Below are 12,087 nucleotides of genomic sequence, written 5' to 3'. Positions count from 1 at the left end.
TCTGGGGCGAGATTTGTGAACCAGCTCATGGCGGCTGGCATGAGCATAACAGGGAGATAGTTTGCCATGACGTTGGTGTCTCCTCCGGCGGCGCGGACGGCGGTGGCATAAGCCTACAGCCATTGAGTTGGGTTCATCCTTCCTTCATAGGGCTCGACTCTAGTGATTTTGAAACCACAGGGCCACTGGAGTGTTCGGAGTGCCCTGGTGAACGCAGGGGGCCCTTTCAGGCTACTAGGACCAACATCGGCAGTGTTGCTAGCGACGATCGGCTCCAGAGCTGAGTTCGGGTTGCCGTATTCCTACTCGTACTCCTGGCGACGTCGTACTTCATCTTCATGGCGCCCGAAACATCATTGGTCGATACTGTCCGTCGTGCGTCCCAAGATTGCTGAGGTGCACTTGGGCATCCTGTTCGACCTCTTGGTCGTGCTGGCGATGATGCTCGGCGCGGTGGCCTCCAACTCCCCCCTAGGGGAGGTGGTGACTGTCGGCGAAGCGGCTTTGACTTGGGGCGGCGATTGGATCTAGGATCAACTGATCGGCGGATCACGCTTGTGGAGCACGAAGGTCTCTGAACTTCTCAGATCTCGTTAACTTGATAGTGTGCCGCTTTAAGCATAGCAGCGACCTTAGCGAGCTTCAGGGCGTCTGCGGGAGGTGAGCGAGTTCGTTGGCGGCCACTGGCCAAATTAGCGCTCAGAGTCTTGAAGACGGCATGGCCGTCAACAGCGGAGGAATTCTTCAGTTGAGGTTGCGATGAAGGGGCCTTCCTTGTGAATCGAACTGGTTATCACGAGCGGCATCGGCCATCGCTGATGGCACAGTTCGGTTATCACGCCGTTGCGTGCGGTTGGCGTTCCTGTTTTCACAGGCGACGTGTTCCTCGTCTATTTTGCTGTTCCGGGGGGCTATCGATACTGACGTTGAAAATCGCGCCACCCCAGAAAGGTAGGAGAGGAGGTTGCATGGTGAAGGTCTCGGCGAGGGGCTCGGTGGATCCTTGAGATTCGGAGTCCAGATTTTCCTTAAGGATAGTTTGGAGAGATGCTCCGAGACCCCGGCCGGTGTGCAGCATGTTGACGGTTGGTGGAAATTGGTCGGCGAATTTGCCCCTCAGGGCGTCCTGATATGTAGTTGTGGTGTTGGCGAGCCTGAAAGGCAGGGCGGCGGGCCCTGGAGTCTGCCGAGCATTGAACGTTGACAGATCGGGATCAGAGGGTGCTCGGTGCTGAACAAGGGTGTCCAGAGCCAACTTGGCAATGGAGAGGCAATCGGCGAGTTTCAGGCCGACCTGATCGATAGATTCGATCAGATCGTCATTGTTGACATGCCTCCTCTGGTAGCAAGGAAGCGAGCGGTGGGTGGCTGATGGAGCCGACCCTTGAAGTGGTTCCGAGATTGGATCTGTAGTTGTAGATGCGAGGGTGGTCGGTGCAGAGCAGATCTGCACTGGCTCGAGAAGCTCTCCAACTCCATCGGCATTGATGACCCACGTGATGGATCCGACCGTGAAGATCTAGGCCGGGCTGCGGGAGGGACGAAGAGCCTGTGAGAAAAAACCATCTTGTTTGACAAGGAAACAGCACGCACACCCCTACCTGGCATGCCAACTGTCGATAGAATATCGTTGGCAGTACACCGAGGGGCACCCCGCGATGGTAGATTGATCGGTAGAGGAGCGTGTAATCGAGAACAAGAAGGCAACAAAGACACACGAGTTATACAGGTTCAGGCCGTCGGTACGACGTAATACCTTACTCCTGTGGTCTGTTGGTTTGCATTAGCTATCGTATGATTTGCCGTGAATTTGTAGGGGGTCCCTGCCCGCCTTATATAGTCTGGAGGGCAAGGTTACAAGTCAGTTAGATATGAGAGATAATCGGAAAGTAATAACAGATTACAAGAAACATGGGATCGTACATATCCTATCAGATCTCGTAACATCCTCAGGATATCCTCTCCGTGCCTTGCGGGGGCCGTCGAGCAGAATCATGCCCCGCAAGTCTCCTTCTTGCAGGCTGGGCCGCCCCTGGAGGCATAGCCCATGTGACCTGCCGTGGGTATCCGGGATCGTACCCCCCACACTCTTCCACTTCATCTTTTTAGTGGAAGGAATAAACGGTAAGGCAAAAGCATTCCAATGGGATAACTTATGGAAGTAATAATAGGGTGAACTACGCTAAATCTTTTGAAAAAAAATCAAAATATTTTGCCGCATAATACTATGTCTAGTAATAAAGAAACCGACCTGAGAAAATAAAAAAACAATTATAGGGTGAATTACACTATGTGTATGATTGGACACCAGCAATACCTTGGCTCTTTCAGGAATCAGGTGACTCCTTGTTCAGCTCTTACACTCTATGAGCATGCCACGGCTCTGTAGATCACAAAATCCAAACACCAGTTAGAGAGTTTTGGGACCACTCGCATGATGTTTTCTTCAACCAAACAATCAATATCAATAGGTAGCGACTGCCTGTAAGACAACACATAATCCAGTAAATTCCTGAAACCTTAATGAAACTGAGGTGGAAGGTTACCCATTCTCCAAAAGGGTAGAGAAACAACAGAGCATGTAGTATCCTGTATCCTATAAGAAATATGGAAATATAATCGTCTCATATAAAATTATCAAGTAGAGAGTTGACCTATTACTATGTTATGGTCAATTGGTCATGGCATGGGCACTTTTTTGTTTCAATATGACCAGAGAGAAGGAAAGTCGGTGTCCACATATATAAAAGGAAATGATCCCAGATCTTAGTATTGTACAGGAAACAGGAAAATAACCTAGCAGATCAAAACATGGAGAGGGGCCCTAATTATTTGTAAACTGAGATTCATCAATTCCTTTGCACAAACCATAGAAGAGGAAATATATAATTGGGGGTACCTTGTGCACGAACCATTGATGGACACCTGCTGATGGTGGGGAGATGCTGATCTTGCATATGTGTTGAACGAAAAGTGCAGAAACATACTCTCTTTTTGCTTGAAGCTACTGATACCTGTGTACAGATCGAAAAGGAGGCTTGAAACTTGGTAGTAAAAGTAAAAGAGATCAACAAAAACACAACATTTTACCGCCAAAAGTTTTTTTGTGCTAAAGCACTGTCATAGGAAAAAAGACAGACGTTGGTTTCCTAAAATTGAACTGATTAACCCAAAAAAAAATATAACATGTTTGTCAAGGTAACAGTATAGTATGTACCCTTGCACAGATCCCAATCCAAAGTTATCAAATATTAATCATGGCATTAACCTGCAGATCACTGGTTTTGATTCATTGTCTTTTATTCATGCAATCATTCTGTAAATGAGGCAGCAAGAACTATTGCAAAAACTACACAACATAGTGTTTGGTTCAGTGTAGGGTAACATGTAAAAAGAAGTATGCACAATACTATCAGTGCTTGGTAGGGGATGATACGAAAGCTTAAGGCATGAGTCTGCACTGATTTTCCCCCTACAACTAGCAATGGATGGCTTAGATGGTGGGGACGTTGGGAAAAAGGATAAGCATGCATTAGTGTACTGAATAACTGTGCAGTACAATGTAGGCAAAAATGTTGCACATGTCGTATATGCACAGCTTGCAAGAGGAGTACAAATACCATGAGAAAAGGTGGCATTACTAGAGTTCGGCATACTTTCAGTAAGTATAGTAGAACGATGCATAAGTGCTTGAAGATACCGTACTTGGGATCTTGATGCTGTTTGTCCAGGGGTCGATAAACAATCAGGTGGTTGTTGCCTCATCCTTTGGTACAAAACGTGCCTAAAGTATGTTTTAAAGGAATTAAGTTGTGTAGTTGGGCACTCAACATCAGAGCAGTAGAATGGAATGGTAAAGGGAGGCATGTCTAGAGCACACAGGTGTACATGAACAAATTAATCGTAGCTGGCCTGGTGTTCATGAACAAATCAATCGTAGCTCACAGCCTTGTATGAGCAGCGCAAAAAAGAAACTAATAAGATGGAGGACATGGAAAAAAAGGGAGAGCAAATTAACAAACTCGTTTTGGTGTCTAATATCAAGTATGCAAACATTCATAGTATGATGAAGATGAGTACTAACTTTGTCTGCCTCTCTGTGGCATGATTGGCAAGGATCCTAAAGTCTTCTTAACATTGAATGAGAAGTTATATAAGGATTTTAGGTTTGTTCAATCTGCTACCTCAATCCATGGCATCAGATTATTGAGAAGCAATTAAAATAGACATCTGTTAGAGGTCCGTACGGTCTTACCGCTTGGATTTTGTTAAGAGCATTGGAAATAATGTTGCTTCACTGGTAATGAAAATAGGACACTTACTAATAGATGTTGAATCTTTAGGAGGTTGGTATGCTCGTACAAATGCACATGCACTAAATTGGCATCTGCACATAACATCGGAAAATGAGAATAGAGAGGGAAAAAAGGGGGACGTTGTTGGTCCACTCATCGTGTGAAAGCCGCCGCTGCAGGAGTGAGCAAGGGCGAAGCGTCGTGAGGGAATGTCGCTGCCATGGGGCTATGCCGCGGCGACCGAGATGAGTCAATGCGGGCCGGCGCCACTGTGTGGCCGCGCCATGCCACCGCACCTTGGCGACGATGGTGCGGTGCTAGTGCAGGAGTGCGCGAGGACAAAGGGGCAGGTGAAAGGTCCTTGTGTGGTTTTGGTAATTGAGTGACAAGCTAGGTGGACTAATTGTGTTTATGTGAGATACACAGGTGATTAGTCCATAGGTACATGTGTGTGAGCAACATATGCCATGAAGGTGAAAATGGCTTGGAGATGTTGCAAAGCTCACACATGTGATGATGAATGAGCTCATTGCAAATGAGACATGACATTGAGTCATGTGATTAAGGTGGAGAAGATCAAGACATAACTTGGCTTGATGGACCGGTTATAAGCGTGAAGGGTAAGTCGGAGGCTTTGGAGCGATGGACCGTGTGGCGGTGAAGCTTGAGCAAGATTTGGCGCCGATCGACGAAGGCAACGGTGAAAAGCAAGTGAAGTGAAGATCGATGATCCAATATGATCATGTGATGATATGAAGTGGATCATATCATTGTTGAGCGTGGTGGTGCATGTGTTGCATCAACATTGGAGAAAATAGAATGGAATGCGCAAGGCAAAGGTATAACCTAGGACATTTCATTTCACCGGTCATAGGTGTGTAGCGAAGTTGATGATTGGGTTTAGGATAGATGGCCGTACTATCAAGAGGGGCAAACTTGTTTGCATATCAGTCATCTAGTGCCACTTGAGTGGTCTAACTTTGCATCGTCACTAGGATCGAGTGGTGTGGCAAGTTGAGTGGCTAATCCTTTGGAAAATGATTGTGAAAATGCTAACACACATACACTTGGTGGTGTTGGCACATTTATAGAGGAGATGAAGATGGAGTTGATGTGGATCAACTCGGTGATGAAACAGAGGCGAGAAGGGTTCAAAACTTCACTAGTGGAGTGTCCACCCGTAGAGTACGGATAGTCCGACAGTGCCACCAGCGCCCTATATAGAAAAGATAAGTTTTCATAGAGTGCACCGGACGCTGGTCACACAGTGACTGGACGCTGGGGTCTTATGTCCGGTTAGTGGCAGCAGTGAAGGCACAGGCGTCGATCTTCAACGGGACGTTGGGACACTTCGTGACCGGATGCTGGGTGGGTGCATCTGGTCCCGCTGATGTGGCAGCACATAGAAAAGGAGAAAGGACCAGATGCTGATGCTACGTCCGATCGTGACTGACCGGACGCGTCCGGTCGCGGTTGAGCAGCTCTAGGAGCTTATTGGAAGTGACCGGACGCTGGAGTCCTACGTCCGGTCTTGGCACTGTGTTGCGTCTGGTCATCACTTGACCATTGAGATCAAGCGACTAAGGTTGAATGGAGGCGACATGTGGCGAGCATCCAATGACTGAACGCTGAGGTCCTGCATCCGGTCGATCTGACCGGAGCATCCGGTCACCCCGAGCTGTGTCTAGTGAAGGGGTACAATGGCTCTATTTTTATGGGGGCTATAAATAGAAGGGGTCTCGGCCTTAGGCTGGTAGCTGGGCACACTAGAGCCTTGGTGACTTATGTGGTGGTGCTTGGGAGCCCTCTAACTCACTCTAGCTTGATAGTGTTCATCCGATTGAGTGAGTGAGCGATTCTAGTGCGATTGCATCGTGATGTTGCATCGAGTGGCACTAGGTGATCAAGTTGTAAGTTAGTGGTGCTTGTTATTCTTGGAGGTTGCCACATCCTAGACGGCTTGGTGGTGGTCTCCGTCGAAGCCTGCAAGAAGCTTATGCGGTGCTCCAGAGAAGAGCCTTGTGAGGGGTATTGTGCTCGCCCCGCGGGAGCCACGAAGAGCAACTCTAGTTGAGCGTGTCATTGAGCTACCCTCACTTTTGAGGTAGGTTTTGCGGTGCCCGACATGCAGGCTTGGCGGGTGATGACAATTAGCCGTCGAACCACCAAGTGAGCGGTCGACACAATAGGGACGTAGCATGTTGGCAAGCACGTGAACCTCGAGAGAAAATCACCGTATCAACCTTGTTCTTCTTCCTATTGGTTTGCAATCCCCTTACACAAGCTTGTGATTACTTTTCTATACATTATGCTTGTGTAGTTGCTCTTGTAATTAGTTACCTTGTGTAGCTCACTAGTTACCTTCTTGCTTATGTAGCATAGAAGTAGCTCCCTTGCGTGGCTAATTTTATTTGTGTAACCTTGTTAGTCACATTGCTTTGTTTGTGTAGCTAAGTATTTGTTCTCTCTAATTTGGCATTGGTTGCCTTGTTATTGAGCATTGCTAGTGAGCTTAGTTGGCTTTGTGCTTTTGCTTACTAGCATGTGTATGAGCTCCCTTATTACTTGAAGTACTAGTGGCATAGGTTTGTGTGACCTTGCTCCTAAAATTGGTTAAGTGAGCTCTAGCTAGCCCGACACCTTTGTTGCTTAATTAGGATCTTTATAAGGTGCTAGAGAACATAGATAGATGGATGTAGTCTTGGCTAGACCGATAGTTTTAATTCTGCACTTGTTTCGGCTAGCCGGCACGATTAAGTTTTAGAAATGACTATTCACCCCCTCTAGTCGCTATCTCGACCCTACAGTAAGGGCCATAGGACCTCGCCACCGTGGCCAAGGCGGGTGGAGCGGCCAAGATGGGTGGAGGCGGGCGTACGCTACCGAGGAGCCAGACGGCGGTGGGCTGGAGGCGGTGCCATATGGATCGACACACGCAAGGGCGTCGGGATGGGAAAGGGCGCAGTGGCCACCGTTCGAAGGGGATGGGGAAGGGCGCCGCCACCATGGTCGTGGGGAGCAGGGCTAGCGGCGTGGTGGCTTTGGTGTCGCATCTGGGGATGCATGCCTGTGGCGACGCACGGGCGACGGCGGCGACTGCGGGTGGGCACGGGCGTAGGGTGGCACGATGGGGGTGCGGCGATGGCGCGACCAGAATCACAGGAGCAGGTTTTGTTTCCTTGGAGCGACGTTCAGGTGTAGGGGGGGGAGAAAGATCGCATGGGCGGTAGGCAGGATGATGGAGGAATGTCGCATCAAAAAGTGTCCACGCTTTGTTCTTTTTAGTTGTAGGAGATATGGATCCACTGGTAGACGCGTATGCGTACAGGAATGTCTACTCGCGTTAAGTCTCTGCCTCCTCCATTAGACGGAGGTCACGCCGTCGTCGCTCTCTGTTCCTCCCATCCCTGTTCCCCTTCTTCCCTCTACGACGATTGAAGGCGGTGGTGCCTTGGCCTTGGGCCACATCCAGGACACCACCGAGCAAACGCAGGACAGCGTGGCAAGCCACCTCCGGCAACGCGGCGAGCAGCGTGGTCGGCGGAGCTTGCGAGCTGCGGCAATGGCGAGCGTGCGGTGCACTGTGGTAATAGCTAGAGCACAATGGGCTACGGGTCAACGAGCATAGCCTGTGCAGCCAGCAGCACAACTGCTGACACAACGTAGGAGTCCACGTGCGAGATGGACGCTGGTGGGAGGCCGAAGGACGCGTGCAAGATGGACGGACGTGGCCACTGGACTCGCTAACGAACGCCAGGTGCGTCCTCCATTCATCCCTAGCAGCACGGCCCAAGATACGGCCCCACTTGTTGGTCATGTGGCGCTCCCCGAGGTGGTCGCCATGGCAGAGCTCTCGCATGGAGCGGTAGACGGTGGCCATGCTCCGTAGCTTCGCCGACAGGGGAGTGAGCTGCTGCTGCCGTAGCTCATGAGCGTCGCCGGCCACGCTGCTCGTCGTGTCCCTGCAGGAGCCACCTGACGAAGGTGGCTCGCCCCACAGCCTGTGTGCTCGCCCCTATCTCGCCGCGTCCGCCGGCAAGAACTCGCTGCCGTCATTGAGCCACCAGACGAAACTCGCTATGAGCCACCGCTTGGGATGGAACTCGAGGTCATGCTCCATCGGGTCGTAGCTGATGTGTACGCAAGCACTGACCGTGTCGCTGCCGCCGAGGGCGCGCTTCGAGGTGCGTGGTGCGGCTGCTGGGGAGGAGGAGGTCGCGGCGGAGGGCGTCTTCTTCTCCCGGTCGTAGCGAGAAGGGCGACGCCAAGGCACGGGGCCCACACGCCGATCTCCATCACCCACCTCACCGTCTCCATCTCAACCTGTTGCCATGCATGCACGCTGCTCTGCGAGGCCGTCGCGCAGCGCCTCTTCCCCAACGGCTCTGCGCCCGAGCTCGTCGCGGACCTTGAGGTCTTCATCTCGGCGCGCGCGTGCGAGATGATCGTGTACACCCACGTCGCTTCCATGGCCATGAAGAACTACAAGGAGCTCTTCATCAAGCATGACGCTGACTACTTCAACGCCTACCTCGCTGATGTCAAGTCTGGGAAGAAGCGGATTCCCACGGGCGCGCTGCTCCTACACGAGAATGGCGGCGGCGTGGCTGACCTACGGTGGCAGCGAATGGTCACGACATGTGCGTGCTCGGCAAGCTGACAAACTGTGTTCGGGAGCATGTCTGGCCTACCCATGGACATGTGCATGGCCCTGGGCGTTTGGAGATCCTGACGCTGCCGATGAGCACGCAGTCTCCGATCTTGGGCTGAGCCCTGTTCCACGAACAAGCTAAACCAGCTACTCTGTGTCCTCAGGCATGGCCTCCGCGGCGACCTACAACAGTGCCCCACCAGTGGCCACTCAACGCTCACGCTTGCTGGCGCGGATGGTGGTGGCTACAACCTACAGAGCCAGTGCTTGCGTTCCGTTCGCGCGCTGGCCGCCGAGGACGAGCGCCACCGCTCCAGCTCGCCACGTGGGCGAGCGCTCCTCCGCAGCAGGAGAGCTCATTCTAACGAAGTAGCTGGATCCTTAACACCTATACGCGTACGTGTATGCATATATGTCTGGCAATGCGCCTATATATGTAGCAGGGGTAGAAAATGGCATGAATGAAAGAGAGATAAAATTATAATGACAGATATTTGAATAAGCGAATTGTAACGTCGCTTCTCAAAACTTCAGGAATTATAATGGCTTGAATAAAAAAAACTTTTTCTTTTGTCTGCCTTTAAGGATAAAAGCATTAGAGTCTCCAAGGTGAGAAGTAGGCTTCACGTTGGTTCTTCCCCTCCCCTGTACCTAGGGCTGGACAAAATACTCACGGCTCGTCAACTCGTTTGACTCGTGTCCAGCTCAGCTCAGTTCGTTTTAATTTTTTCACGAGCTGAGTTGGAAGTCTAGCTCGCTGTTTTAACTAGTTAGTTTGAGCCAGCTCGCGAGCCACTCATGAGCTCAAACGAACTGAGGCCTATCAGCCCACAACCATAAATCTAGAAGATGGTGATGCTGACCTAGAAGTGTACACCTATTCTATTGATATGCAATCCTTATTTTCAGTTATTTCATATGAATTTTGATTTTATAATTGTTGTGGTACTTAAATGTTGATTTATGAATTGTTTCTTAGGGAGAAGATGATGACGCTGACATTAAATTTGTGGACTTTTCTAAGTCTGTGGTGGCAAGCAACTAGTAAGTATGTTGGAACTACATGAATCATAGATGGACTAGTTATGTTACATGATTAATACTTTTGATGAACCTGATATATATTAATTATGTATGATTACATAATGCTAAACGTCACCTTTTGGAATTATTGTGGCATGAACATTATAAATATGCGTGTCCTTTTTTTTATAGCTCGCGAGCTAAACGAACCAGCTCAAGCACGCTAACGAGCCAAGCTTAACGAGCTGAGCTGCGCTGACTCATTAGCCTGACAAGCGACCTCGACCTGGACCGAGCCGAGCCGGCTCGATATTCAGCCCACCCATGCCCCTTCCATCCCCTCCAATCCGCTTCCGCAAGCTCCTTTGACAAGATCATAGATCGGCAGCTTCCCAGCTGATCTGAAGCTTTCATCCGTTCAGAATCGCCTGAGATCGACATCTGCCCGGTAAATTTCTTCCACTTTCTACGTGCCCTCTCCCCTCCTTCCTAATCGCAAAATCCCACCGCCTGCCACCGATTCACTGTCCCGTCCTCCCCAAGATGCTTTACCTACTTGAGGAACCACACAGATTCACTCTTCTCGACTCCCTCGCTCATTTCCTGTTTCCACTCAACACCATGGAAATCCATCTCTCCCAAGCCGCCAGATCCACCCATCCTGCCTACTCCTCCAGATCCACCTGTCGCCGCCGCCGAGACGGAGCACCGGGACCGGGCACAGCTGGTCCAGCCACAGTCGTCGGGTCGCCCCACCACGCCAAGCCGGCAACTGCAGGGCCCGCGTCCACCCAGGCTGAACGTCCGGATGCAATCGCACGCCATCAAGACGCCCTCGGGGTTTGGGGTTCCGCCCGCACCAGCGCTCGGGCAGGGGAGGCGGGACCACCACCACCAAAACCCGCAGCCCAGCCAGGCGCCCGTCATCATCTACGACGCTTCGGCCAAGGTCATCCACGCCAAGCCGAGCGAGTTCATGGCGTTCGTGCAGTGGCTCACGGACCCCGGTGGATCCGGCACGCCGCCGCTGCCGCAGTCGCCCAACGTGCAGTCGCAGCAGGGCCAGCCACAGTACGAGCGCCACATGGTGCACGACGACGACGACGACGCACTGCTGGGCCAAGCGTTCCTGCCCCCCGAGCTGCTGCTCTCACCGTCCGCGGCCATGTCCCCGGCCCAGCGCCTGGCCACCAGGCACCATCGAGAGGTCTGTGCGCCCCATGCCCGCGCCGGCGCCGGACTACGACGTCGACGGCACCCTCGTGGCCGCGCGCCACCCCTGCATCATGTCCCTGCTGCCGCCGGCCGCCGCGTCGGGGCTGTTCTCGCCGCTGCCCTTCGTCATCGCAATAATTGCGATGCCGGAGCACTGTCCAGCCATCCTCTCTGTCATTGAGGACGGCCGGATCTACATCTCCGATGATAGGCCTCCGATGCAGGGCCCATATCTCCAATGCCCTCACCATGACTCTACGCACCCTGCTCTCCGAAGGTTTGGCAAGGGTGCTGACGTTCAGCATCTGTTCCCCCAGCACCCTCCCAACGGTGCAGATGAGAATCAAGGTGTCAATCTTGACGGATTGCGGTCTCCGACTACTCCTGTGGCTCTACAGCGCCACCAAGACGCTACCACTCAGGCTCTGGCGCCAGCCTTCAAGGCACCACGGGGGCCATGAGTTTACTGGCATGGAACTGCCGAGGCTCAGGCGGGAGCCTTCGCAGTTCCAAGATGACACACCTTGCCCGCCTAATCAGTTCCACTAATGCACAGGTATGTTTTATCTCTGAAACCAGAAACTCCACCATTAAAAAAACTGCTCTTATGAACCGTTTTAGTTCATTTGATGCGTTTGTAGTTCCAGCGCAAGGCCAGTCGGGAGGCCTTTGGCTAATTTGGAACAATGATGTAGATCTCACTGTTGTAGACCACTGTCACTACTATATCATGGCTAGCATGAAGCAGTCGGTCTTATATGCATCTATGGTGATCCCCATCACCGTGCCACTGATAATATCTGGAGTCAAGTGCAAAATTTTGTTGTTAATAATCGCAACTTGCCTATGTTTTGTATGGGGGATATGAACAATATCATGCATGTTAATGAAAAGTTAGGTCCT

At 51.3% G+C, this 12,087-nt stretch overlaps 1 pseudogene; it reads left to right on the top strand.

The window, feature by feature from the left end:
- Positions 1–8,391: 8,391 nt before the first annotated feature.
- On the top strand, positions 8,392–11,776 carry LOC136525734 (uncharacterized; annotated as a pseudogene).
- The last annotated feature ends 311 nt before the right edge of the window (positions 11,777–12,087 follow it).

This window comes from Miscanthus floridulus, chromosome 19, assembly GCF_019320115.1.
Source record: "Miscanthus floridulus cultivar M001 chromosome 19, ASM1932011v1, whole genome shotgun sequence".
NCBI lineage: Eukaryota > Viridiplantae > Streptophyta > Magnoliopsida > Poales > Poaceae > Miscanthus > Miscanthus floridulus.
This window is presented reverse-complemented; position numbering and strand designations above follow the sequence as displayed.